General features: G+C 47.2%; 1 protein-coding gene across 1 annotated transcript in view; it reads right to left on the bottom strand.

Annotated features, from left to right (window-relative positions):
• Nucleotides 1–24580, bottom strand: part of ankfn1b (ankyrin repeat and fibronectin type III domain containing 1b) — a 163727-nt gene that overhangs the window by 89902 nt on the left and 49245 nt on the right. The window lies entirely within an intron of this gene.

Here is a 24580-nt window from a genome sequence, read left to right as displayed (position 1 = left end):
CATCATCATCATCTAACATTGCTATCGGTGACACCAAACATTTTTAGAAGCGAGCGAGAGCGTTATTTGATGCTTCAGCTGCTCTAACAGCCATGATTTTAAGATTGGCATCACAACTTCTTAATCCCTAGCTATTTGACCCTTTCACCGATCCACCTTTCCACATAATCACTGAGGGTAAGTTTATGCATTTTCAGAAGCTCTTCTCATTTGATAGAATACTCAATTATTACTCGTTCTTAGCAACAGCCACGGCCTGACCCAAGGCATAATCTGCTAATATAGGAGTTGTACATTTTATTTTCAGGTCAATATGGTCATAAATCAAGGACAACCTGAAGCAATATGAAAAACCGCTGAGTGAAAGTCGTGAGAATTGGGAATTGACCGAAAATCATGGTAACCGTGCAGCCTCAACATATTGGTTAATACAGCCTCTGCTCCGGTCTCCACCGAATCCACAACTCCAAGGTTCAAAGACAAACAGTATTAATTGTTGCCCTTCAAGCTAAGGAACTGGACACTTTGCAACAGTGCCATCCAGTGGACTAACTAATGCGACCGACAGCCTTGCAGATAATTCACATGCTTCAGTGTCCATTACAAATGCCGAGCGCAGAACGCCTCGAAGTAAATCAGATTACTGGATTTGTGTACTTTGGGTGGATGTAGACCTGTGGATCTTTCTAAGGGCAGATGTTGCATCATTGTCTACTTCTTGTCCTGATGCTCTCTGCTTTCAGCACCAGTGGAACAAGTGTATTTGCGATTACAGTTTTTATTTAGAAAAAAAATGACAGCCTGGGTTGATATATATATATATATATATATATATATAATTAAACCGAAAAATCGAAATGATTGAAATTGCGGTGTTGTTATTTCATGTGTTTATCAGGTATCGATGGAAGCTGATCATATTTTTTGCTCTTAAATAACCTTGGGCTATGACCAGATTCACTGGAGAACAGGGAACGAGAAAAGCATATTTACCAGCGCGTGCCGCCACGGCAAAATGCTTTGTTGTCGTTTCGTTTTTCCCATTAATTTAATTTTCAGCCTCCATTACTGTCCACCTGCCAGAAACCAACATCAATGGGGAAACAAAAGGGCGGCGAGAATATTGCAAACCGGGATCATGAATAGGAGATGCTCGAAATAGACGGCACTGCGGATGCGACCACTGGGGATCTCAGGCGTTTCCTAAGGTGTCAGGCTGAGGACTACTGGAACCACCCTGGGGCTGCGAGAGTGGGAGCTGTGCGTCTGGCCTGAGTGCGAGAGAGGGAGAGAGAGGAGGCTGCTGTTTGCGGGCACTGGTTCACAGTGGCCATGCCGGAGGAGTGAGCTCATGCTTGGCAGCAGCCGCAAGCCTCACGTGTGGTAGAAATAGCACTCTGTGTGTGTGTGTGTGTGTGTGTGTGTGTGTGTGTGTGTGTGTGTGTGAGTGGCTTTGTTTTGAAACGTAATATAATGAAAAGGGGCAGCAGCTGGAGCCTCGCGCCCGGACGGGAGGAGCCGTCACAATGGCCCTCAGAGCCCCCCGTTCACAAGCTTTCCCTTTCTTCCTGTCCATCTCCACCTGCTGCCCCATCCATCAGGCCCTGTCAGCGCCGCCACGACCTCCCTGCCCCGCCACTCCACACCTTGCCCGACGGACACCATGACCCCTCCCCACCCTAAGCCCCAACGCCTGCACATCTGTCTTCCTCGGCCCTGACGGCACCTCTTGGCATCCGTCTCGGGCGTTGGCAGGACTGCCAGGCTTTTCTTGTAACGCTTCTTCATTTATCCCCCCCCACACCGGCTGCTGGGTTTTAAAACGGTCTCATGAAATCCGTCAAACTGACCTCAGACGGCGAGGAAGCGATGTGATGTGATGTGAGTTTGGGTCTCGTACGAACGGTTATTCCACACCTACACATGGAGAAAACAGCACCTGACCTTTGAGGAGCTGGAAGTGGTTAATATGCAGCACGTTCCCTTGTATGCCTCTAAATACCAAATATTAGTAAATTGCCCCTTTTAAAAATGAAACCAGCAGCTTTCGGAATATGTCTGCAACACAACACCAAGCACAGAACAGAGCACACACAAACACAGCACAGTGTGTCCCGGTCTATCCCCGTCTCAGGGGTACTCATCTGAATACTGCAGGGCTTTCTTGGGTCCGGGGGAAGGCATCGACGGCAGGCTGGCATGTGTGACTCCAGCCGGCCGCACGATGATGTAACGCAGTAACCATTTACTTCCAAGGTGGTGCCAAAGACATGAATATCACTCCAGACTGTACTGACATCTCCAGAGAAATCTCACGTTTACAGTCCTTCAGAGGAACCCATGGCAGGGGGCTGTGTTGTTGCTTTCTTGAATTAACAATATTATCTCCCACTCTGATACAGCTGTACAGGTGTGTTCCCCCCCATTGCTACAGTACTTTCAGTTTATAAAAGCTTCAGTGAATCTGATTTTCCGGAATACAAATCTACACTCATTGTTATCCCCATTGCTTCCAAATCTGCATGACCCTTTTATTTATCTGCTGCACAGAACCCGTTATAAAACCGTCAGGATTCATCACGACAGAAGTCGAGGTCCTGATGCCCATGTAGTCTGCCTCAGATTCAGATGGAGGGGGAAGAGAAGATGTGACATCTGCCGGGCACACCTGAGTACACCCTCCGCCTCTCAGAGCGCTGGCGCTGGCCGGTGCCATGTGTCCGCAGTTTGGATCTCAATAGAGACCGTTTGGCGCCAGGCTCTCGCCTCTTCCTTTCTCCCTATTCTTCTCCCGCTCTGTGAGGGACGGGCTGTTTTCTGCTGAAAGCACAGAGAGGGAGGCCAGATTCCTCCATTGACTGCGGTGTGCGTCATGGCATTGCCAGTCAACCCTCTCTCTCACAGGGCCAGTGATTTCAGCTTTAGAGTGGGGTCGTGTTGAGGGGGGGCAGCTGTGAGGAGCAGGCATCATTGTATATAAGTTGTAGCAGTCTAGCAGTGTGCAACATTTTACTTTATATATAACTCGTTGTTGTTTTTTCAAGCTTCCATCAAGTTAAGTCCACAATCCTTCCCTGATTTGATGCTTTATCTTTTTTTCCAATTTGCTCTTGTTCCTAGATCACAATTATCTAATTGGGGGAGGAGAATAAATCTAATAAAATGTCTTCGGCAGAACAGAAAAACAATAGTAGAGCAGAGAGCAACTATTTAAAATTGATCATTAAGAGCTCCGATTACAATCTCCCCACAGAGCTTTCTGTTTGACAAAAGATATTTAACCAAAAGCATCTCTCTCAGCTAAGCAATTAAGCCGTATGTGCCTCAAACGAATTCAGCGCAAACAGTTCAATTCTAAATACTTGCTGTCGAATATACAAGCAGCATTAGTTGCATTCAAATATTCATGTTGCAGTATTTCAAACAAATTTGAAATTACTATAATAAAAAAATCTTCAGGGCACCCTAGAACATAGTCCCGCCAAAATATTTACACATCCCTTTGAAATCGCAGCCATAGTAAAAAGCAAAGATGGAAATGCATGTTGTCTGAGTTCCAGCCGATTGATAATGAGAAACTCTGTACGAAGCCTTTAAACGATGACAGAAGGGTAAAATACCAAAAACACGAGCGACTGCCTCGTTGTGCCCAATTTCTCTTTGTTCTGACGGCGTAACAACATTTTTGTATCGTATTTCTCTCGTTTAGCAAATACATGGTTTTGCTGCCCCAACAATCTAATAAAACCCAGAGGAAAGTAGGACGCTGGAGCCAACAGAGAGAGAAAAAAGGTTTGTTTTCAAGACAATCCCAAGCCACTTAATTAGGGAAAAACTAAATGGCAGCCGCCAGCATAGCTACCAAAAACAGCGCAAGCTAAGGGACATGGTGACGTGTGAGTCATTGTTTCCAGCGTCCTCGCATGTGCCCCGTTAGCAGCCATTGCGGAGACGACAGTATTTCCCAGCTGATCGTCCCTGCACTGGTTTTCACACGTCCCCACTATCCTCGACCTTCAACGCAAATCAAGAATTCGCTAAACCAGCAAGAGCGCTTTGAAGTGAACTGGCAGGGACCGGAGAGAGGGACACGTAGCCCAGACCGCAGGAAAGAGAAAGATTAATCAAGCCCAGAATGCACTGTTGTCATCAAACAGACAAGACCCTTTTAAATGCCATTCCTTTTTCTTCTCCTTCTCTCTCCTTAACGGTTGGGCCCCAGTAAAAGCCACGCTTGGGAGAGGGGGGACTGATATATACGTAGCACCATGCTGTCTCGGGTCTCCTGGGTTGGCAGCCAGACAGAGAGAGAGTGCAGCAAGAATAGGGGGACACTGCAATAGAGGGGGCTGTGTTTGGAGCACAGCGCACACACCCCCCTCCTCTACACACACACCCCCAGGGCCCCCCGCCCGCCCCTCCAAAGGTCCCAAAGGCGGCGCAGTGGCTGTTTGTCACTGAATGAAGGCCTGCATTCTTTCTGCACCGGCGCTGGGTGCCTGCCAGCCGTCCTGGCCACTGAGTCCCATTTTATTAAGAACAAAATACACCCTATGAAAGGGCTGTGCCTGAGCTGCACAGGTCTGAGGCGAAGAGAGAGCGAGAGAAAAAACACCAAACCGAATAGACCAGCCAGCTTAAAGAGACAGCAGCGCTTTCTCCCTCCGAGAGTCGCCCCGCGTTGCTGCTCCCCCACTGCGAGGGGACGCCCCCTGTCGCTTTTCCCCCCACGCGATTTGATTTCCTGGTTCATCGAGCCCCGGGGTGGTGTTGGCTGAGTGAAGGGGCCGTCCTCGCATTCGCAACACGCCGTCAGACGCTCTCACCACCTCGTCGGTCCTGTCCGGGGACGAGGAGCCGAGATCGTGCGAGTCGAGCCCCCCTCCGGGTCTCCTCCCATGCTCTCGCTCCAGGGGTCCGGCGTGGATGAGTCGGGAGAATCAACTGCGGCCTGTCCCGGGATGTCAGGGTCGCAGGTACAAAATCGAGAGCCCCCCCCCCAGTCATGCACGTTTCCTTGACATTGACTCGGGCTGCAGAAGTGGGCTGAAGGAGTTAACCGGGCACAGCAAGGCAGAGAAACAGAGAAAAAGATTGGGAGTGTGTGAGATGGGGGGGGGACACTGAAGGCACGCCGTCTATAGCTGGATTTTCACTTCTGTTGCTTATACATAACAAGCCCCCCCCGCCCTCTCTCCCATTCCCTCCCCCCAGCATCTGAAAACAAGCTTTACATGAACCTCGGGTAAGAGACCTGCGCCTGTCCGGGGAGAACAGCCAGTCAATGTGCAGCTTGTTTATTTACAGGGTTCTCAAATCAAACAAGCAGGGACCCCTCACACAAACACCTTCACAGTCAGGACCTCTCGACAACAATCAGGTGATCTGTCCGCAGCCCCGAAAACGCACAGTCTCCCAGTGAGAGCTGGCCTGACATGCTTTACAGTTTGTTAACTATAAACGTTGCTCTCCCTCAACACTGCGAGCTCCCCTGTGTGAAAAATATATCATAAAATTGTCCTTAACCTCACAATTATTATCAGAGGGACATTTTATTATCCCCACTGGTCATTTTAAAGCCTAGTCCCATATTGTGCCTATACAGCAGTTACATTTACTACATTTATGTGATATGTGATAAATAAATAAAAATAATTTAGCCCACTCTAGTGTTGTGGCTGCCCTCAGGGCGCAGTTGTTGTTGATTTGCCATAAGAACAGCCCCGTGAAGCACATTTTTGACGTGAGTGAGGAAATCTGGCGCCATTTGTGAAGGTGATCTGTCTGGTTTCTTTGGGGGGGTTTCTTGTTTATTTGATTAATGCATTTTGGAATGGACATGTTGTTTTGAACCCTCTCCCCACTGCCAATCATCTGAACGATAATAAATACATTCAATGTAAGCGTTCAGTATAATGATCTAACTTTTCCCAACTTCGACGGATACGTTATAGAGTTATAGTTATAGAGTTCTGGAACCGGTTTGGAATCCCCTGCCGTGAAAGGAACGGTGTGAACGCTCGACTGGCCAAGCTCGGTATTCCTGCCGAGCCGAATTTGTTATTCCTCTTTTCAGAGAGAGCCCTGTGGATATTTTGCATGCCTCCTGTCCGCAGTGTACTTTGGCACAGCACTGATAAACTATAAATATCCCCGGCCCAACAGAAGCACTGTACGATACTGTGCTGCCCCTGAGAGCGGACAATACCGTTTTATCGAACGAAAACAAACGCGTCTCAAGACGGCGCGAGAAAAGAGGGAAACGCACACACACACACACACACACCTCAGAAAACCCCTGTTTTACCCGCTTATGTTACGCAACTCTCTACAATAACAGCTGCAGATTCCTAACGAACACCCACTTCCTCAGAGCACACATATATACACAAACAAGACTTTTGTAGGTCAGTCTCCAGTTATGTGGGGTAGAGGCAGTGCTTAATTTGTAAATTAGAAGGTGCCGGAACGCAAAGCGTATATGAGAGCGGAGGGGTGACGAGGGAGGCGCAGGTCCGGAAACGTGTACAGAACAGTGCTGAAAACAACATGCTATGCACTTAGATCCCCACTTATTAATGATGTGCATGATATAATTGTAAGGGTAATACGTTAAAAATAATTTAAACAACTCTTTATGTTATAGTTTTTGTTTTTTTACCACGTGAGGTACCGGATCGGGGCAAATAGGTACCGGAACACAGACATTCAAAACCCGAGAGGATCCGGCACAAATGAAGCACTGGGTAGAGGAGACTTTGACGGCACTCACTTCAGGATGTAAAACTGTCCAGGCAAACGAAAGGCATCACACTAAGTGACGCTTGCATGGAAGGATACCAAACCCAACGTCTCGCTCCGGGTAATGGTCTTTAAAACGTCTGTCTTCCTTCACGAGCCTCCAAACGAGATCAAGCCAAACACGGGGTCCAGACTGGGGCGGCAGATTTATTAGGGAGTTATTTGCTGACAAAACCTGAATAAGGGGGCTAAGAATTTGTGGTCGGGAACACATCAACAGGACTCGAGACAAGAATCCCCTTTGGAGACTCCGCATCCGTCTGCAAACTGATAAAGAGCCGCGGTTAAATATTTACGCAATGTGTGTCCGCATGTGACACATCCTCACTCGGAGCGGCTTTGAAGTGACAAACAACATCCGTATCAAACATGCACCAGTATTAATTATCAGTGTTACAGCTTCGATTAGCACGATACACACACAACCCTTGGGTGTGTGAGTTTGTCCGGCCGTGACAAATGTTTGAAACAACTCGGCGTGGGCGTCTAAATAGCAGTGCGTCCGCCGGTCTATTTCTCAATCCATGCTGGGGACTGTCAGCCGGCAATGCAACTCTCTACGATATGTACAGTAACCGCAGGCCCTCATTGAGCAGCGGTTACCCCTGTGATGGACTGAGATGAAATTGAAAAGGAAAAAAAAAAAACGGCAAGAAAGAGAGACCTAAATTTCCTGGCTGGCAGAACACGCGGTGTAGTGGGCTCCCCGCCAACATCTGGCTTTCATATCATTTACAAACCGCTTTCTGTGTGATCCTGGGAGTTAAAGCACATCTGGGAAAGAATGGGGAGTTGGGGGGGTGGTGCGGGGCGGGGGGTGGAGGGTACGGAGGATCAGGAGTTCACAGGCAGAGGGGCGCGCTGCTGCCCAGCGTGTCTAACCACAACAGAGGGGGCTGCGCCTCTCCGCACGCGACAGGACCGGGAGTCTTTCAGCGCAAACAGCAGAGTCGTCACAGCAGATCGGGGGCCCTCGAACCAAGGGCTGCACACTCACACCCTTGCTAGATCTTCACCGTTATTTCCCCAATACATCCAGTTTCCCACATATGACCTTGGGAAACCCTGAGGGCGCCACTTTTTGGAAGCCCTTTTAACGCGTTGAAGGCTACCACGATGGTCAGCTCTTGCACAAACGCAACCCAGCAGCTGAATAGCATTCCCACACGCAGCGGATACGGCACAGCTGAGAGGACCAGAGCTACATACTTGGCTGTCGTTCCCCCCGGTTTCATTCGTCAGAGCGAAGGTCAGGGATCAACTCACAGGCTCACGTTTCTGAAACTGACCTCTTCTTACATTGGGTACAATTATGATTAACTGATATCAAGGAGAAGAGGGAAAGAAAAGGGCCATTGCAGTTATAGTGACCTCCCCAACACGATCAGAGAGAAAGTGATTCAGCACCATCAACTGCTCCGACATCTTCCGAGGAATTCCAAGCTTGAGCCGCTGGAAGAAGGTACCGGAAAAGAAAAGGGTTTGAATTCAGTCAGGGTGAAATCATATCCTCTCATTGCTTTCTCTCCAGTCAGATCCTGTTCGAATCCACCCTTCAAAAGTAACCAATCATCTTTTCAACTGGAAAAAAACCTGCACCTAGTAAGACACCAGACATCAGGAAATCGGTGCAACTGACTCACAATGCAATGGTTTTGGACTGACAAGGCCCACCCAGATCATGCGTGCCTTCAGCCAGGTGAGGCACCAAGGAGAAATCTGGAAATGCCTCACTTTAGTGGTGAGCCGTTTATGGTTGTAATACATTTTTATACAGGCGTGAGCGCTTGAAGTGTTATTGTTATTTTTATACTTCCGAGATAGCGGATTTATCATTCACAATTGGTCGACTCACGCAACACCGAAATCGCGTTTCTCTCCCTCACCTCTGGCTGTGCCATCAAGACACGAAGAGCCCCGATGGCTCCAATTATTTCTCCAACCAAGCGTGGGGTGAGCTCTCCCTTAAGGACAGCCTGCCCTCATTGATGGATTCGTCCAACTGATCAATCGGTCATTTAAAATGTATTTACATGCGCAGCTTGTTGGTCAAACACCTGCTTGTAAATGTGTATAAACAGTTCACCTATCTCAGCCTAGCACTGTGAACGCGAGAAGCCAATTTCACAACTTGAATCTCAACTAGAAATGCTCCGGCCTCTACATTTGATTCCTCAGACGTATTTTCTGGAGTTCAAGCATTTCATTTCATAAAACCTCATTTCATGTGGGATTATTAAGTTATACGTTGAAAGCTGCACAACGTGGATCTGTCATGTTGCCTGAAATGAGCACAACGTGGCCTCCCTCCAGAAACAGAGCGGCGCAATGACAGGCTTTCAGAGCTGCCGATACTGCAGGCGAGAGGCTGAGTGAAACAGCACACACATGAAAGAAAAAATCTGGCTGCTTCGTTTTTGAAGTGAAGAAATTAGATGGAACCGTTGGCCATTGCTCAGAACTGTCAGAGAGTCCCTCAGCCCTCGAGCTCGTGAAAGCCGAGCCTAGTGAAGAGATCAGCGAGGAATCTCAGAGCCCTCAGACTGGGGGGGAACGTTTTCAACAATCCTGATGTGTATAAACAACATGCAGGTAGGCGGGTCGCTGTCCGGGCAAACACACGGCAGCAGACGGCGTGTCTGGGAAGGTCCCGGCGCCAGAGACCGAGCACATCGACACAGACAGCCGGTCAACTGCCACCGAAGACTTCAACACAATTCATTTGACATCACAAACGTTCGAAGGGGTCACGTAAATCTCTTTGTAGCAGTCTTTTTAAGGAAACTCCCAAACCCCCCAACAAATCTAAAATAGAAATAAAACAGACTATATAAACCTCCCAGAGAGAAAAGGGGGGGTGCCGTCCTTCTCACCGTCCTGTGGAAAGACATTCTAGAGTTTACCAGACGGAAGAACTTCTCATTCTATTGGGCTTTTCTGCACCTTTAAATGATGCCTGAAATTGTTCAAATTGTTCTTTTGAGAAGGCCCTTATTTCGTCTGCTTCCCTGGTTGCCTTCAGCCGTGCTGCCGAAAGCCAAGAGCCTGGCACCCCATTGCACAGAGAATACCCCCACATCTCATCCACACACATCACACCAGCCACCTGGGTCACAGTTTACCTGTCAGGTCCCAGACCAAACACTCCTATGAAGGGGCTCAGAGCTATAGCTACGCCAGCGAAATGAGCAGCTGCTCGAGTCTGCAATGGTCCTAATTAAGCAATCAGGACTAGTGCTTATGCTAACTAATTAAGGGCTTAAAGGGGGAGAATGATCTGAACTTCCTCCAGTACGTCCTGCCAGTATTTGACCAAGTATCACTTCTTCACAGCCCTGGAGTGGCCAGATTGAGTTCGCCTGGCGCTAGGTTCGTGCTGACTGCGACTCTGCGGAAGCACGATATCAGATCCGAGCACGCCGATCCAGACGCGCTCGAAGGCTCGAGTTCAGTCGGTTCTGGAGTTGCGGGAACCCGAGTCCAGAAGGACAGGTGATGGCTTGGCAACAGGACACGGGAAGTGAAAGAACTGAAAAGGCATCCAAGCCTAGAGGTGAAGCGATTACACGTGTCAATTATCGGGGTAGATCGCTTGGCCGGTTTTGCTCCACAGTCTGTCAGCGAACAGGAAGACTTTCCTTGAAACTATTTGATCCGCCTGGTTATGGAGGAGGCTCGGGGCTGGGGGGTGACGCAGTTGTGAGATGCGGTCCCATTAAAGACTAAAGATGTGGAGAAAAGGCAAGTCTGAAGGAGAGAGCGCTGGGCAGGGGGGGGACAGTTTAAATAAGGACCAGTTACTTGGGTTACCCTCAGCAACCGAAGTAGCGTCAGGAAAAATTCCCACGCCGGTCTTTGTTAGGTGTCGGGTGTGTGTGTCGTTTTTTTCTTGGTTTGCTTCTGTTATTTTATTCTCGATATTCCCACACAACAGATCGCCAGGTACCGAACCAGGCGCAAGTTCTCTAATTCTGGGCAGTGTTTAGTGGTGGTTGTTGTGTTCTGGTGTGTGTGTGTGTGTGTGTGTGTGTGTATGTTTGTGTGCATGTGTAGGTGTGTGTGTTTGCCTGCTTGTTCTCTTTCCAGTCTTTTCGCACTTAATTGATGCAGTTGCCGGCTGGCAGGGACCCAAGAGAGAACAGAACAAGAAGTGGAGGAGAAGGAGATTATGATGGAGAGAAGGGAGGAGTGGCAGAGGTAGAGAACGAGTGTACACGTCCATCTGTGTGGCAGTGTGAATGGCAGTGTGTGTATGCGTGTCTCTGTGTGTCAGTATGCATGTGGCAGTGTGCGTCTGACAGCGTCCGTCTCTCTCTCTGTCACTCTGTGTGTGGCAGTGTGTGTATGCGTGCGTGTGTCAATGTACATGCCTCTCTGTCTCTCTGCGTGCAGTATCTGTCTCTCTCTCTCTGTGTGTGGCAGGGAGTCTCTCTCTCTTTCTCTCTCTGTGTGTGTGGAAGTGTGCATGTCTCTCTGTGTGGCACTGTATCTTGCAGGGAAATGTTTCTATATAGGTTTACAAATTAATGTCATGTACCTACTTGGACAATGCGTCCCGTCGATGGAAAGCCTTTGAGCTCTGGGCTGAGAGTGGAGGTGCTGAGAGAGGAGAGTGCCAGGTGGGGGGGGACACTCCCGGGGGGGATTTAGCTCCTTGAATTGCAATTAAAAACACTGGTAATTACCATCTTAAATGCAACACAGCACCACAATATCCCGTTTCCCCGTTGCGATGACAATCTTGACACAACCCTCAAGCCATCTCGAATGGGAAGTGGATGAGTCTTACTGTATATTACATATGCCTGCTCTGGCTCTTCAGAGTTGAAATACTCCATATATAAATACACACACGCACATGCACACGCACACGCACATGCAATAATTCATTACGCAATTTACTCGCTGTAAAAAGTACTGGTAGAGAATTTGTATCTTCGAATCGAATCTTTCCCTTTCGTTGACGGTTTGCGATCTGATCTCAGGACGTGTGGGAGGATCTTTGTTCAGCACCGACTCTGTTCTTCAGATGAAAAACACGCTCCGCATGGTTCCGGTAAAATTCTATATAAAGAAGGCTTCTCTCCAAGATGAGACAGCTAGCTTCTCAAACGAGGCGGCAAACGGAGAGGGTGCCGCGGCAAAACGGAAACAGTGGCATCGTCGGCAGCCCTGGGATTGCCGAGCCTCCAGGTTTCTACCAGCTCTGGCTGTGCATTTGCAGTTTCGGGGCTGTGCGGGTGTGGGGTTTACACAACCAGAGATTCTCACAGACTGGTTTGTGTGAGTACGGACAGTTTCTCAGATAAACATGGAATCTATAAGGAAAGTCAGTTCAGCGTGTTGTGGACTGGTGTCACCAGAAGTTAGATCAAGTTGCGTTGGATAGATTTTCTAAAAATGATGTGGTTTGGACGTCCTGGGGAGTGAAACGTCTGTTAGTTAAGCCTCACACCATTCAACTGCTCTCCTCAGTTTTTGGGTTGACATGCATGTTTTTTAGTCACTCTTGGTGTGAGTCACTGCACGCATCGCGGGGGGGGGGCAGTGCTGCTGACAGCGGGGGGGAACACAGACGACTTTCAGACTCGACACTTTCTCTGAGATGTGGCAGAACAGACGATCGGAGTTCCCACTGTGCACAGCGCACAGTTCTGCAGCATCAGGGCGCCATCTGGTGCTCGAGGGACAGCACTGCAATAGCCAAGCTTTTGGGATAATCGGACACAGTGTGTGGACTCTTAACGGCCTTTACAGGAAATGTAGAGTTGGTTTGGTTTAGGTAGAAGGCAACAGGACAGTCTCATGAATACATTTAGGTTAGAGTTATTGACTAGAACTCTCGCCCATCCCTTGTATTAACTACCAACATGGATTAATTTAGACACTAATAAATAAAACTGATTTCACCGTTTCCTATAAAACAGTTTCAGACGTCTAGTGGGTCCCTCATGAAGAGATCTTGTATGATAAATCCTCCCGGTCCACATCGTACCAGATTCCTTTGACCTTAATGGTAGCCAACGAAAACTACCACAATCGCTGGACAAGAGCTTTCCAAACCGGCCCGTGACCACAGCGGAGAACGGCAACAGCCACCAGAAGACTCACTTCTCAGACGGAGATGGGGGGGCACCCAGGACAGCAGAGCCTCCAGCTGGAAGAAAAAGCCACCGAGACCCTTACAGGTCGGGATCACGTTCTTTAAATCGATCAGGGACTGAATGTTAAGCCATCACGAGGTTTGCAATGCAGAACGTGAGTAATTAGCTTTTTGGAGGCGGACAGCGGGGCGATGCTCCCTGGACCTCCGACACAGGGGCCCATCTATTACTGATCACTTGCACTCCCAGAAAAGTCAGTGCACCGGGGCGCCGGTAAATGCTTTTATTCCAGACGTCCTTGTCGTTATAAACAAGGCATGAGTGAGCAGAACGCCAAACCTGCAGACCGGAGACAGCAGAATATCAGAGATCACTATTCTGCAGAGATTATGTAAAACGCAGACTCCCAAGGGACTGTAATGTAGAGGAATATGCTGTGGATGTGGTTTCAATAATAAGGCGTCTATATAGAGAGAATAAAAGTATCCGAAGAAGCATTCGAACACCATGAGAACAAACACAGTGCATTCTCTATCCATCTCTAGAGGTCACACGTTTTTCTGTTTCCTCCATCGTTCCAAGTTCTCTTATTTGTGATTGACAGAGGAAGACTAATGATAATAAAATAAATACCGACCGCTCCTCTAGTTTCACAGACACGATTAAACGGTTTCTGAAAGTCATCGAGGGGAAAAGATTTAAAAAATAAAATAAAACCACTAGCATGAAGACCAAGATGCAGTGTGTTATTAAACTTAATTACCACTGTAACTGCCATGGTAATTTTAATTAGAACGGAGGGCTGTTAGGATCTCCTGTTGAAGCGCTGATCTTTCCTCATTTCCCAGCCACTGTGGATTTAATCAGCAGAATGAAGATGGTGGGGGGAGGGGGGGTGTCATGTGAGGATGCCAGAGTTGTTGGCAGCCAATCAAAACGCTTCATTCTCTCTATATGGACTCTAATATTTAAAATAAAATGTTTCCAGACAAGGGGAGCTCTCTCTCTCTCTCCACCAGGCAGGTACATCTGTCCGTGGCAGGGATGGGTTAATCGCACTGACAAGCAACTCCCTTTAACTCCAATTTAAATCTGGCCATCGACGCAGAAACATCTTGCCAGAAACTGTAACTGGCCTCCATCCACGGCCACAATTGGTACAACAGATGCGCGGACAGCTGGTTCTGCCGACACAGCAGGTACAGTATGGGCGACGGGGGAAGTCCGGCACATCCGTCTCGTGAGCAGGTGCAGCCCAGGCCCGGGAACCGGAAGAGCATGGGGCCAAGGAGAGCTGTGCCTCTCGCCAGGGGACACGAACGAGGGCTTTGCTCCCCGTGCACAGATCAGGCACGAGAGAGCGAGCGACGCTGGCCTGAGAACAGCACATGCAATGGGAGACTGACCTACAGATGCAATGTGCTGTGGCAAGGAAAAGCAGCTGTAGGGAGAACGCCACCGACGAGACTGTGCCGATCTGTAAGACTGAGCGGTGAGCAGGTCTAGCACAGACGCTGGTGCAGAGGCTATTTATACCACTGGTGTGAAAGCATTGGGGACTAAACTGGACAAGTCCACTGACTACTCAAGGGGGATCATTTTAATACGGCAGTCCTATTAAAAACAGGATTCAAGTGTGAGAGGGGGAGAGGGAGGAAAGGAGAGGAGGGTGCACCTTTGATATTTGATCCTTTAATGCAGAAGAAGCTGCTATGATCGCCTCACTGCAGCACCTTCACTCTGAAAGGGCTTAGGAGCGCCTCGTAAACACAACGCACCTCCGTCAGTCCGGCCCTGGGGGCGTCCCGACTGCTCCAGTAATCACTCCCATTGTCCGGACGCAGAGAGACGAACCGCTCTTGCGTCCCAGTGCTTAACAAGGAAGACCCTCCATCACTGGCGCATTTAAGAAGATTAACCGGTCCCAGAGCCGGCGTGTACTCCCTGAGGTCTGACTGGGAGATTGTAGCCGAGTTCAGGCCATCCTGTAACAATCAAATAACCTCCCTTTAAAAGGAGAGAATGTGATGTGGGCCTCGTACCTCGACTAAACCCGATATCGGCGGCTGGGACGGGCGGACGTCTGTTGCGATGTCAGCGAACCTCTCCCCATTGTGTGGTGACGGGATGGGGCGAACTCACTCGCACCTCGAGGGTGCAGAAGTAGGCTGCGCGTTAACACCTTGTCGAATCGCCCAACTGCAGCCGCGTGCGGGACCCCGGCGTCTTTCAGCGCACTGCCGAGGAATTGCCCAGGTGTGCCCAGAGGTTAAGCTCCTCACCCCTGAGGCCCAGCCGTGCTTTGAAGGCGGACAGTTATCCGCCCGCTCTCCGGCAGGAATGCGGGGCTTTGCAGGGAATTAAGGGCTCTCGGAGGCGTCCTCTTCCACACCAACACAGAATGGCGCTCAGGGGTTAAGCATTACACACTCTTAACCATGTAACACCCGTAAACATGGGCGCACACTTCCTGAAAATAAATGTATATATTGGTCTATTTGGTTTCTGCCCGTAATTACAATATTGTCATGCAGTTTGAGCGACATGCCTCTCAAAATTGATTTTACTTAATATAATGAACCATTTTAAGCTGTACTATAGTTATGTTTTCGTTGTGGGGTCACTTCATCCTGTTGCATTATTGATTACACAGTTATTTGTGTGGGGAAAAAAAAAATCTGAACTTTCTACCAGCACTCGACTCACATCAACTAACCCAGTTACAGAAGCAGCAACACGTTATACACGAAGCACAGCCACTGCAGCTGTACTAGAGCTGAGCTGCCACAAACACAGAGCCTAACTGAATCAAGAACAGAGATAATCTATGTAGACATTTCCCCAGTGGACCAACTCAAAATAAAAATAAAAAACAAAGTAACTGTTGCTCCCAATTACATTAAATATGATTCACTGAAACCAAACAGAGACTAAACTTTACTTTCTCCTGAATCATAACTGGGAGTGTCCTGTGTCCTGTTTAGATTAGTCAAGATGTGTAATTTAATCAGGTTTTCTTGCTCTGCGATGATGGTCTATTAATCCTTACGACTTTCCCTCCCAACCTGAAAGTTTCATGGCGTTCATTTTGAGGTGATAAAAGACCGAGAACAAGCAGACCAACACCTTACAGAAGATGATCTCAAAATGTATTCAACCACTGGTATTCTCCCAACTCTAAAACACGTCTGTGCAGCAACGTTCAGACGCACATTTCGTAGTAAGTGTGAAAAGTAAACTTACATGACCCCTAGTGGTGCCAAGCTGCATTGCCCCGGCCAGACAGTCTAGTGACAACGAAGAGGCCATAAAGTGAGCAGCATCCCTGGAATCGGGAGGTCCTGGTCCCTCGCAGAATGGATAAGCCATAGTTTTTAAAAGCCTGAGCTCCTTACTACATGAACACAACACTGTTCAGGGTTTTGCCAAGGGACCAGTCTGCGTTTGTACTGCTGGCACCCTGCATGTGAACGAAGGAAGGATTGTCCTGGTTCAAAGTTGCACCATAAATGATCTTTAATTGCAGTTATAAAAAGAAAAGAAGAGAAAATAAACACAGAGAGACACTGCTGCCAAAAGCACTTTGACAGAACATGAAAAAGGTCAGGGCTCCTGCGCTGTACACTGACAGGACGTAAAGACAAGAAATCAGACTGTCATTGCAGAGGCTGTGATAATCCCCCCTGTGAGTGAGTTTTATTGCAACGGGAGAGAGTGTCTGTTATTTCAGACATGAGACAAAACGGGCATCTCCTGAGCTTCAGATCAGAGACAGAAACAGCCTTTCATTTTCAGGAGCGGAGCCCTGCGAGGCTGGCTGGCTCAGCAGGCGCACCGACAGAGAAACAGCCCAGTTCTCATCGGAGGGAGGAAAACAAATCTCGTCTTAGGTCTTCCAACAATAAACCAAACTCGGCTTGAGTAAATGCAACCCAGTTAAGAACAACAACAAAAACAAAGTCCTTTAAGACACCTTCTTCACAAACCTTGACACAAACGATCCCTCACCACCAGGAGACTGAATTTACACTCTTCTCCCTCAAAATAGACCTAACTGTGCCCGTCCTGCTGCCCAATTTAGACTTTCACGAGTCCTTGTGGGCGACGTGCCATTTCTTCTCACTTCTGTTAATGAGCAGCTCGAAGGCAGCCGAGCTAGATGGGCACAATGGAGTCCAGCACCTCGCTGATGTCATGCGTTTATTATAAACCGATAAACAGCCGGCCACAGCTCTTCAGGAGGAATGGGGGGGACATCTTAGCAGCTGTAGGGGACAGAGAGGACAACAGATGCCACTTTTTATAAATATAAATACATTTCACAGCCGACAGGCACAGCCTCATTATTGGTATTTGATTGCCGTATTACAGAGGGACTTTGTAACCTGCCAACTGCCGAGCCTCTCAATAGGATATCCTGGACACAATTGCAGTGCCGGCCTGATGGGACAGAAACTCAAACAACAAGGTTTACCGGCTTTAATATTAAAGGCAAATACATTTGGTGGACTAGCTTCCCAAAGGAAAACAAACAAACCTGCCAATATCCTTTTCTTTGACCAGTTTTTAATGATTAATTGTGTGGACGACCCATGCCAATCCCAGATGTCTTCACAAGCAGCTTCTACATTAAATGCCTGTAGACTGGCTTGGAAACTCCTACTAAGCGAAGGCAGCGCTGTGTTATACAACCATTTTTATCCACACCAACAGCAGCTTTCATAGACTTAAATGTACTGCTCAGCAATTTGGCAAATTACATAAAACATTTCCATTGTTCTCAATGTTTATTATAGCACTTTGTCTTTGTCACAATCTCAATTCTTTCTCCTAAATAACTAGTGAAAGCATCGATGTATAAAGAGGGGAAAAAAGCCATACTTTTCAGCATTTACTTTATAAAAGGCAGCATGTGTAAAAGCTGAAAGTGTAATCAGTAACTGAAGCATCTAGTTGTGCCGGGATAAACACTAAATCTAGATTGCCCTCCCACCCAATGTCACAGTCATTACCCGATTTCATCCAGTGTCTCGATAGGTCTTCTCTGCCCATGTAACATTAAATCCAACCTACGTCTGTGCAATTCTTCTCCCCTAATCAAAATGCTATTCACTGAGTAGAATCAGATTCCAAAAACTGCCTTCTCTATAGAGCACTTCATGCATTATAAATCCTCTCTAGGAAAATGCACGTACGTTTTCATCCATCAGCCTGCTCTGGTAATTCTGCACCACAGGCCTCACACCAGTCCCCCACCCCCAACTGCTGTCAGCAGCACCAGCGACTTCCACATGTCACCGTGCCCTCCGGGTACTTCAGACCGCGCCGCTGCCGTCAGTCTCCACAATGTCTCCGCAGCCTGGATTACTTCTCAAACTGCAGTTGCTTTGGGGAGTTTCTCTGCACGTCTCGTCAGGAGCTACAATCATCAGTGTCCTCGCATTAAAAACAGTAACAACGTCTGCATCCCAACAGGGACTGGCCCGATATAGAGTTGTCATCTTCTCTCACCTCACAGAGAGTTATGGGAAAACTGGTCTCGTCCATCACAAAGAAAGTGAGAGGCGGTAAAGTACAAGCTACGCGCAGCCCCCTGGAAAGCGGGCGCGGGGACGGGACAGAGGACACGACAAAATAGAGGTTACACAAAGCGTCTATGCTGGTAATCATTTCTCTCTGCACGTCAGTCCTACAGATTTGAGGTAATGCCTCATGAGTGTGAACAGAACAGAACTGGAGTGCAGAGACAGGCCCGGGCTCGTTCGGTCCACCAGTCGAAGATTTAATTTATTTTCCCTGAAATTGTGTAAACGCAGTCAAGGTGGTGTTGGTATGATGAGGGGGAAATAAATAAATAAATGACGCTGAAGCCTGCATTTCCTGTGTCTCGAACAAAAGGTGCTGTGTCAGTGAAGTGCTCTGTAGAAAACACACAGCAGCTTTCAGAAGTGGTTGAGAGAGGAGCCGTGTAGCTCAATGTACTCCGAGTCTGATTAAAAGAACATTGCTTCTGAAAATGGGGTCTGGAGGAACCCTAATTGAAGACTGTAAAGCCAACATGTAGAGCCAACATAGCCGCCCTGAAAAAGACCTTGATGTGCAGGGTGTCAAAGACAACAACAACAACAACAACAAGAACAAAAATCAATCAAATAAATCAAAACAAATTCACCACTGAAAGACAAATAAATCAAATTAAACCGATGTACTTCAAATTTTAGCTTTTTATAAACAAGAAAACAGGTACTTTAAGAATAGGTGTGGCACGGATCTTACACAAAGTTAATTTCTACTTTTTTCAGGAAGGTACGGTAGCCCTCGTGCGACAATATAATGATTTATGAGTACGGCAGAGGGATATTATACGATTGTGATCATAATCTTAAGAATAAAAACGTAGCGTTGTTACTGGCCTAAGAGAGCAGTGCGTGAACGTCCCTGTGGAAGAGTTTGAGGTTCGCTGGCATGCAAACGATATCTCCTAAAGAGCAAAAACTCCTTTAATGGAGCACTACAGCTACAGTAGAGCAGACCTCAAGGTAATACACATAAGTAAGGGATACCGTTGCTTTAACTGCATGGCACTAACACACTGGCAGACGGTAGACTACGAAGCAGTTGCTCATTACAATGTTCAAATAACGCAATTAAAAGAAAATTACTAATCCCGAATATCATCTGCAGAGTGAGCAGCATCTCTGGAGACCAGGGCAGGACTCTGTGTTTACAAAGCAGCTGTTCGCATGTATAATCAGCTGCAGTTCAGAAAGCAAACAGGACACAATCAACACAGCAGAAGTGCCGAAAATTTATTCAGACCGCACTGTAGTGACAATCCGTTTCGGTCGCGTCCTCGATCTCAATTTATTTCAAGTCGGAATAAATTGGTAAAGCGATCATGTGAAATATTTAATCTACGTTTCACAACACAAAAACTCACATTTATACACCATAAATAAGTGAATAAAAGACAGTGCCTAACTATAGAATTCATTCCCGTTTAAATGTCGGGTAATTTCTATGCATAATTTAATAACGAGCCCAATTAATCAGTAGCAAAGCCTTGACAGTCCCTTCTTACGATTTTGCTCTGTGCGAGAAGGTTTTGAGAGAAGATAAAGGTTCAGAAAGCCATGGGTCTGTCTTGTCTTCATAGATTATCTATTCAAATTTCCTACAGTGAAACAGCTACACTGCTTGAAAGAACAAATTTTCAACTGGACGGCCTTGTATTGTAACCTTTAAATATTCAACCATGCCATTTAATGCTATTGAGAATCATGAAATTCATAAATACACAATTATGGGTTAAGAGATCAGATTTTTCTTCAAATACTCCCCAGGGAATTCTGCAACAAACTTCCACGAATTCCCCGGGACACTCTGTCGGACAGATATCTAAATCCCGAGTGCAAAATGAACCGATCGCTCCTTGAAAGTGCGTTTTTTCAGTCTTTCACTGTGGTACATTTTGCGGTTTTGGCTTTGCAATCATTTGCCCACAGAAATGTAACCAACTCCACCAGAAGACAAGGCACTCCAGAAACAAATAAATTAAGTCCCCAGGGAGTGGAATACATCAATATATATTAATTTCGAGTCATAAAACGTGAAGAAAGGAGAAAGGGGCTGAAAACAAAAAGGCACAGCAAACAAAAACCTCACACCATATCACACTACGCTTCTTACCCGAAAGCAGAAACGGCACATAAAATACAGGGTTGTGCCCATCGCTCCCAGACACACACAGCGAGGCAGGCGCTCTGGTGGCGAGAGGGAGACGGGAGCCCTTCTCACAGCCCTGCGCCTTCCCAGCATGCACTGCGTCAGAGAGTCCCCTTAAGTCAGCCCGCTTAAGTCTGTGTTGTTTTCCCACTTAAGGTTTGCAGTCTATTATACAGACCTCTCCTTACTCATACTGTCCATTTGTACTTTACACATTAAATGGGAGCCTCAGAGGTCCGAACAGGCGTACAGTCGGGAATAACAAGGCGTACAGGGGCTCTGCGGTTCATAAACACATCACCTGCCCTCTCTGAAGGAAGCGCAGAAGGTGGGGAAGATCTGTCCGAGGATGCCGATTGTGAAGGCTGTCAATAGACCCAAAGCCTGTACTTTATTTCACCGTTTAACCTACAATTACATTTGCACTTCTTTCATTACTTTGCCGGTCTTTACCGCTTCACACACACACCAGCCCTCACTCGAGCTGTCAATCCCAACAAACGACTGAAGCTCAGAGATGTGTCGTAGTCAGAGAGAGAAGGGCTGCTTGTTCACGGGAAACGAGCGACACAGACCTTTAGAGTTGTGCGGTGACGGCATGTACTGCCCGGCCCTGCGTCTGCTCCCTGTACACTTTGTACATATTGGCATTTAGCTTTTATTATCGCAGCCTTGCGATCGACAGCCCCAGATCCTTTAAGAGGCTCGAGTCAACAAGTGATCGGTATTAAAGCAAAGAAAAGGCCCGTCAATCATCCTTGCTCCGTGCACGGACGTGGTGAATGAAGCCTCTGTCTCCTGGACGCCGATCTTCTCCTTTCAAGAGCGCGTATACAGTGTCAGTGCAGCCCCCCGCCCCCCCGGCTCTCCTGTACATACAATCTGCACGGCTGAATGGAAAGTGCCTCAAATCCTCTCTCGTAGCAGGTTGTACAAATACGCTAGCAGCTGCTCAAGACATTGAGTGGCAGACCCCTGATCCCTGATTCTGACACCATCCTGACGCATAAGGGGAAAAAATGGTCTGCCACATCAACTCCAGTCAAAGATGAGCAAAGGCTCATCTGTCTGTCCACAGACACTTCGTCCAAACCCACTCAACCAGCTCCGTGTGGTCCTGCAGCTGCTGTGATGAGTCCTCAAGATTTCCACTACGCTGAAAGGCACAGGAAAGAAAGAACTAAAATACAACAACAAAAAAAGTTGTCTTCTTTTCTGTGTCCGTTTTTCACCCCTATTTAGCTGCTTGACACGCACCTATCCACCCCCTCGGCACGGCAGCCACTGCCCTCTCTCAAGTGTGGACGGCGTATTGTATTCCTCAGCTCGGATACCCGATCCCTAATTACAACGCCCCTGCTACTAATGAGAGAAGACTGGGGTGTTCCGTTACAGATATCAGTGGTCAAGTACAATGGAGGACGTTTAAATTTTTAAGCAGCACCACTACCGACGATCTCGATAGCCTTATGCCTGAAACCGAGAGCATGGCACACAAAGGGCAGGCTGACCTGAGATCATCCATGACCCCCTGACAGAGGACCTCCGGGGGGAAATCATGGAAACAACGCGGGCTCCACTAATACTGTACGGAAGAGGAGTCGGGGTATCGCAGGGGAATAGCGCTTCAGTATCCCCGCACTCTCCTTGGCTCCATTGTCAGAGATGGTCTTTGTAGAGATGTAGATTATCCTTACCACTTCACGGAGATCTGAACCTCTGCACTATCTGGAGTTCTGTTCAACTTGACCGGTCACCATCCCCGTCATCAGCAGAAGCACCTCGATCCGTGCTTTTCTACCCAGACGAGGCACATTGCGCACAGACGGCAACGTCAAAAAGACACGGGTCAAACCAGCAGAGTCTCATCGTTGACGTCATCCACTTATGTTGAAATTGGTGGGCAATTTTATGGAAAAAGCATGAAACTGCAGCACGAACGTCAGCTCTATTTAGACTCACACTGCTGCTCTCGTGTTCACCTTAATACTGGAAAAAAAGTGTTCCTTGTGTTCTCATTCACCATTTAAACGAGGGGAGAGTTGGGGGCGGGGGGTGTACTATTCAAAACACGTATTCAACAAAATCGTCTGCTTGTCGTGCAGTCAATTCTGAATCTTTGAATCTTTCAAAATTGCGATCCTAACTGACAGCTGTGCTGCAGTAAAATTAGGAAAACGTCCTGAAGCAAGAATAAATAAAATATCAAATACTACAGAGTGTGTCACCACAGTGGAGTATGTAGGGATGTTAATAATTCTGACCAAACCTTTCCTGTGCTTGTCTTCTGATTAAAGATATTCTGAGTTATAAATACTTGAATTTTTAAATACTTACTTCGCCCACATTAGCCAATCATCATCAGTCGAGAACCGAGTGGATGAACAATTAGCAAATTCTAAATTGGATAAAAAGAAAAAATGAATTGCCGATGCCAAATTCTAAGAAAAACACATGATCTGAACAATATAAGGAAATACGAAAGGGATATTACAGGAAGGGACGAAACCACGCAGTGCGATGTACAACTCGAGACATTTCAGAGCCCCACCGGCCATGAACTCACTGCCGGTAGACAGACTTTGCATCCCCCAGTATCAGTCACGAGGAATTAATTCAGATTCATCCGCAGAACCCAGGAAATCACTTCTGACAGGCCTGCATAATTACAAGAGTCTTATTTTATACATCATGACCTGGACTGCATTAAAATAAATGTATAAATAAATAAATAAAACCAACATACGTAACACGGGAACTGAAAAACGTCTAAGACAAAAACAGTCTGAAAACACCAAGTGATCAAACTGCATCCTACGTAGCAGGGAAACAGGAAACTGGAAGACGTGTGAATAAACATTGCTTTGAATTTACATTCCACTGAAACGCATTTCCCTGGCTCCAATTTTGAATCGCGCAAGCACTGCTTCAAAGCCTGCACTAATTGGAGGGTATTTTTTGCTAAAAACTTGTTTTATTTGAAGAGTAAGAGATCCATTCCCAGTCTGCTTTGTGTGTCTGTGGGAAAAATTTAACTGCCATACGCAGAATTTGCTGACCTCAGAGGGTGGGATGTACAACAGTTTGTATAAAGCATCCAGGAGGAAAGGGATGCATGAATTAAAATCAACAAATGCATCTCACCTCACATGTTTGATTGGAAATGTCCTCTGGTGGCAAGAGAATTGGTGGTGATAAAAATAAATAAGAGGGCATCATTAATCTTTCATTGCATATACATAAAGAGGCTATTATGATTGCTTTATGTGGACAGTAAAGGAGAATAGCCCAGGATATATCTATATGATGCAACAGATGTACTTTCCCAGATTTAGAGGTTGCATTAACTGTGAACTCAGCCGAACACAAGAAATGCAGGATTTATCCATCTTATAAATTAGTATCGAGAGGCACGCCGTCTAGTTTCACACACCTAGTTCTACTGACGTGCAAATTACCATCATATTAATACTAATTACACTGACAGGTCTGCAAGTATTTCTCCATCGCCTAAATACGCATGAATATAAAACCATTTAAAACATTAAGAACTGCCACTCATGCGCTCCCGCCACGCTAATATAATAGAAATGCAACATCTGACCTCTCCTCAGAGGGGATTAAAACCACAGCGCACCCACTTAAATGGTTGTGACGTCCGCCACGCTCGATTCATTGCGACCGTATTTGCAAAATCGGCCGCATCGATTTCAGCTCTAGCCTACGAGAGCCCACTGTGAAGCCAATATGGCATTTATGGACTGATCACGTTTGGCCCTCTCAGAGTCTATGACCTTCACTGGACACTTTCGCCTTCAAGGTGGGATCTAACCATGCTTGCGCTCTTCAGCGCTCACTGTAGACAATTTGAGGCAAAGCCCCCTGGCACTTTCAGTGTCAGTGTGTCACAAACCATAACGTTATGGTTATGCACTGACTCACTACCAGCC

The sequence above is a fragment of the Amia ocellicauda genome, chromosome 17 (assembly GCF_036373705.1).
Source record: "Amia ocellicauda isolate fAmiCal2 chromosome 17, fAmiCal2.hap1, whole genome shotgun sequence".
Classification (NCBI taxonomy): Eukaryota; Metazoa; Chordata; class Actinopteri; order Amiiformes; family Amiidae; genus Amia; species Amia ocellicauda.
This window is presented reverse-complemented; position numbering and strand designations above follow the sequence as displayed.